Source organism: Panulirus ornatus, chromosome 65 (genome assembly GCF_036320965.1).
Source record: "Panulirus ornatus isolate Po-2019 chromosome 65, ASM3632096v1, whole genome shotgun sequence".
Classification (NCBI taxonomy): Eukaryota; Metazoa; Arthropoda; class Malacostraca; order Decapoda; family Palinuridae; genus Panulirus; species Panulirus ornatus.
The window spans coordinates 20,218-26,118 of record NC_092288.1 but is presented as its reverse complement, the minus strand read 5'-3'; the positions used below and the strand labels follow the sequence as shown (position 1 = coordinate 26,118).

At 36.6% G+C, this 5,901-nt stretch overlaps 1 pseudogene; it reads right to left on the bottom strand.

Moving 5' to 3' along the window:
• Window positions 1-4,877: 4,877 nt before the first annotated feature.
• Window positions 4,878-5,482, bottom strand: LOC139746445 (uncharacterized; annotated as a pseudogene).
• Window positions 5,483-5,901: the final 419 nt, after the last annotated feature.

The window sequence follows — 5,901 nt, the reverse complement described above, 5'->3', positions numbered from 1 at the left end:
AGGTAAATGCAAGTTAAAGTAATTGTGTTTGAAAGAAAATGCAGTGAAAGTATTGATTTTGTAAAACCAAACAGAATGAAAGAAAAGTGTACTAAATTGTGCTGTGGATATGGTGATAGTGGTGGTGGTAGAAAGAGAGAGATATAGATAGATATAGATAGATGGATAATATATATATATATATAGAGAGAGAGAGAGAGAGAGGAAGAAATGAGGAAATTTATGTATCTGGGAGCTGTCTTGGGCAAGTGTGGTGATATGGAATGAGATATAAGGGAGAGCAGTACGGGGTACAAGAGTCATTGGGTCCCTTAATAGAATAATAAAGGGTACAGGTGTAAGTATGGAAGTGAAGAGAGGATTAGGGGACAGCATAGTCCTCCCAACCCTGATCTACACAGCCAAAACATGGACAAAGAATGAGTCGCAGTGTTCAAGAATCCAGGCTGTGGAAATGAGCTATTTGAGAAGAGCATGTGGTGTGACTGGATGGAATGAAGGAAATAAAAGGGTGTATGAGAGATGTGGTATGGCAGGAAATGCTAAGGGAGTGAATTGTGGATTGGTAGACAGAATGAAACGTAATACTTTTTGAGGTGCTTTGGGCATGTGGAAAGAATGCAAGATTGGGAGTTTACAAGGAGAGTTTATGAGGATACAGTTAAAGGGGTTGATGTGAGTGGAAGACCACCTGTGACACAGACAAACAAGGTGGAGGAATACTGGAGGCAGAGAAACTCGGGGAAAAATGCATGGAATAGTGTATGTGAGGGAGGCATGTAAGGACAGGGATACATGGAGATTCTTTTGCAATGGCTACCCCTTGATGAAGTCCCTGAAGGGAACGGTCATCAGAGATAAGACAGACAACTAACTAGAAACATCCTAACTAAAAACAGCCATCTTGAATTATTTTAGGAAACCCAACCCAACTAGAAATATTTTACTAGAAACAACTAAAACCCTTTTAGTTAAAAAAAAAAAAAAAAGAGCCAACAAGGAACATTTTTCTTAGGAACAACCAAGTGGAATATTTTTGTTACAAAACATCCAAAAAGAAACATCTTGGGTAGAAACAAACCACTAGAAACAATTTAGAAACAAACAAGAAACATTTTAGGTAGATACACCCAACTAAAAACATTTTAGAAACAACCAACCAGAAACACTTTAAGAAAAAAGCAACAAGAAAAATTTTACTTAGAAACACCAACTATAAATATTTTTGTTAGAAAAACTCATAAAATAATTTTAGAAGCAAGTGACTAGAAACATTTTAGTTAGAAACAACCAACGAGAAACATTTGTTAGAAACAACCAAAGAGAAAAATTTTGGTTTGAAACAACCAACCCTAGTTTTCCTTTCATCTCTCTTAAAATTCCATCCTTTAATTTATATTTTCATTTACCTATTATACTTGACTGCTGCTTCCTGTGCCAGTGAGGTAGCACCAAGTAACATACGAAGAAAGATCCATCCGTCCATATACACATACACATACATATAAACATATACATACACAGCCATATACATATGAACATATTCATACTCTGCCCCATTGGAAATGCATCACCACTCCCTGCGTCAGTGAGGTAGCACCAAGAAAAGACAACAAAGGCCACATTTGTTCACACTTAAGTCTCTAGATGTCATGTGTAATGCACCGAAACCACAACCCCTGTTTACCACATTGTTCCAATTCACCCTATTCCTTGCACACCTCTCACCCTCCTGCATGATCAGTCCCTGATCGCTCAAATTCTTTTTCATTCCGTCCTTCCATCTCTAATTAGGTCTCCCGCTTCTCCTTGTTTCCCTCCACCTCTGACAAATATATCCTCTTCGTCAACCTTTCCTTACTCATTCCCTCCATATGTCCAAACCAAACCCCTAGGCCTAAGTATGATGTACCCCCTGCAGCCCCCCCTCTCATTGGCAATGCCCACAATCTATGGTCGTATCAATGATCCCTACAATCTATGGTCATGGTACTGATCCCCACAATCTATGGTAATGGTACGAATCCCCTCGATCTACAGTCATGGCACTGATTCTCCAATCTATGGTCATAGCACTGATCCCCACAATCTATGGTCATGGCACTGATCTCCAAAGCAATGGTCATATTACTGATCCCTCCAATCTATGGTCATGGTACTGATCCTCACACTCTATGATCAAGGAACTGATCTCCACAATCCATGGTCATATCACTGATCCCTACATTCTATGATCATGGCATTGATCCCCATAATCCATGGTCATGACATTCATCCCTACAATGTATTGAAGGAAAAAAAGTGAAGACCAAGCAGATGACTGATCCTTAATTACTTGATTACATGGTGTAGTAAGTGAGTTTATGGACACAGATACTTTCAGCATTAAAAGATAACTAAAATGGAACAGGACAAGATTTTCTAACAAAAGTGAAGGCAATATTGCAAGCCCCCACGGGACTTTTACAATATTTGATCCATCTACCTGGTGCAGCGGATAATATTAAACTTGTACAAGCTTGCAGTTATGAAAAAATCAACAATGAATCACAGTGATTGTGACAATAAAAAAAATCATTAGATAAAACAATAATAATCAGAGATCAAGCTTTTAACAATAAAATATACACAATGGTAACTAACTCAACACTAGCATAACTCCTGTGCCTTTATGCAAATTGACCTGAAACAAATACAAACCCTGAAACGTTATTAGAAAGCAAGTTGTTAGAATTTACTCCATTAGTGATTTTTTCATCTGTGTTGTAAGAATATAGAAATTGAAAGATTTATTAAACCTTAAACAACTTGAAAAAAAGGTGAATTTTGAGGGATGAAATGGAAAACATAGTTAAGCATTCAGGGGTTAACAATCTGAAACGGATAATAAAACAAACTACATGAGTTTCTAAATATCATAACCACTCTTTTAACAAATTCATGTATTTTTTTTTACCTGCAAACCCAATCCTACACCACTTATGCCTACTCAGTGTCCTCTAAGCACAATCATATTTCTATTGCTTCCAACTGAGCACACCTACCCTTATCCCCCCACCTCCTTGAAAAGCCAACTCTGGCAATTTGGCTCCAAAAGCTGGCCAGTCACCCTTCTGCAGCTTCTTTATTGCCTTTCCTTTGGATGGATTGGTATTGCCACTTTAATAATTTGGGATATTGAATGCTGGTTTTGCAATGATAATATGTTTAGATAACAGAAAAAGAGTGGAGGAGCATAATTCAGATTGCTTGATTTTATTCTGAAATATCAAATAAATCAATAAAACTTTGAAATCCTCATCTAACATTCACTTGAAGCTGAGATTTCTTGCAGAAATATACTAACACTCCATGGAATGACTGCTTGTGGGAAGGTTGGGCAGTGGCACAAACACCCACTTGGTTTGTTGTCTATTTGTTTATGCTTGTGGATAGTTGCTAAAATGCTCGGTCAAAGGTGTGTCTAATATATTTCACCTAAAATGTTGAAAACTATCATAAATCCTGAATGCTGATGGAATTTTGGTGAGGATTTTACTTCATAGGTTGCGTATTTAAGTTTTATCTACAATTACATAAATTAGTAAAATTATAAATTCACTTCACATTGGATATTGAGTGCTAGTTCTGAGAATATAATGATAGTTGAAGAGAATTCCACAGAGCTTTATATATTAGTGAACAATATTAAATACAATAATAGCAATATTAAATATGGTAATTGCAGTATACTGGCAAAATGTGGGGTTAGTTAAAATAGAAATGCTAATATACCTCTAAAAAATAAATCTTCAAAACCTATGAAAAATAACCTATCCTTTCTACCCGTCAAGATTAATTTGAATGTCTTATAACTGATATACACCAGGAGTCAACAAACAAATGAGACTGAGTAGCCATGGGATTGCTAGCAGCAGATGAATCTAATACACTTTTTCTTATCTTTTTAACAACTAGATAAGGTTTCTATTGGATCTATTCCTATTTCACATGTATATTACCTACTTACCACACTTCCTCATATACATAACCCTCACTACTATCACCATATTCAATATCGTTTAATACGCCATAGCTGTATTCTCTAAACATTATACTAACATTGCTGAACAAAATCACATAGGTATTCAAACAGCAAAACTGGGAGGCTCAACTGGCAAAAAAATCCCTACTTTTCATAACACTTACCTTTTGCTGCATCATTAAATTTCAGTTTATTCTATATCCATCTATCTATCTGCAGTTCTCGGAGGGAATCCATGTTTTCCGTCCTAAGTGGTCAGTTCTTACCTCTGGGCAAAGTGTTGTATGATGGATGGCCGGATTAGACAGGCAAGGCAGCTATTTTGGTGCAAACTTGAGGTACTTTTCTCCGTCTCTGAGTTTTCTCGTCTTCTGTAAGATAATGACACCAAAATTGAAGGACGACCACAACTGTGACTACACATTGGTAAGCTCGGGTTGCAAGGTAGGAAACGCCTCACTCAGTCTAATGTTGACAAACAGAACAGGTAAACTGACAGTGGCCATCTCAAAATTTAAAATGTTGCTAGACTCGTCCCTAAACCAGCGTTGCCTGATCCTTTCAGACAAATTATCGTACCACTCAGGTCAAAATTATCGCATTTTGGATTTAAGTATCGTACAATGATTATTTTTTTTTCTAAGGATGTTGTATAATAGCCAATTTTACATGTATACAGTAGTGCATAGGCTTACAAAAATATACTGCTGCTTCAAATGACATAAATCACTCTCTGCTTCTATGGTAATAATTGATATCGGCACTAAATCCATGAAATAAATCACTCTCTGCTTCTACGATAATAATTGATATCGGCACTAAATCCCAAAACTTGGTAGAAACAGAATTATCCTCAGCCACTCTTAAAGATACATCAATTCTGAGAGGTAGATATGTCTGTAGATCCATCCACTAGAATGCTGAACATGGTCTGCTTGAAGTGTTTAATCAGGTTCTGTTTACGAGACTGCCATAAAATTAACAAACACTTTTTAACACTCTGTCCTTTTGATTTGAATTCGTGTGCAATTGCTGAATCAGGGAAATAATCTTTAAGGACTTCACATAAATGATCAGCCAGACGGAAACTTATATTGTGTTCCATCTTAAGTTCAGTCAACTTTATTTCGGCAGCTTTAACAGAATCACTTTTACTGGTTTCACTAGCTGTACTTATGTTGGTAAATAACTATATTATAGTTTTTGATGAGGATGGCACACACATTTTCTTGCGCTTTTCACTGTTGTTATGGAACTTTATGGTTGTTATCTGAGCAGTTAGTTCAATATTACAGTTGCGACAAAGAGCCTTGTATGGATCTTTCTTCAAAGTCCTCAACCAAGAAACTGTTTCTCCCACTCAGGTCTGTATTTCAGTTCAAGTCTTGGTTTTTTCCTCACTGCACCAGATCCTTCACCTCTTTCCACTCCCATCTGCTTATCAGATTGTTCAGACATGATGTATGAAGGACAGTAGATTAATTGAAAGTTCCTCTATTCGCAGTATCAATACACTTGCGCGATACAGACTATTGTTTGATACATGTGGCATACAGCTATTTCTACTTTGCTCAATTTAACGTTTTTCGTCATTTCTATTTTTCTTCTCAGAAGTATCACAAATCATATAAGAATATTGTCCCAAATTTCAAATTATTGTATTATCGTATGAATGCTTTTGTATAACGTATACAGGTTGTAATATCGTACGTATAGCAACGCTGCCCTAAACCCCTAGAAAGCTGCTAAATTCTTAATCAAAAGTCGCTAGACAGTATCATCCTTCCCCTCCCCCCCTCCCTTTTTTTATTTCATTAGGCTGAAGTTGTGTTAAATCGAATCTAAGTTGAATGCATGATTTTATCACAAACTGAATG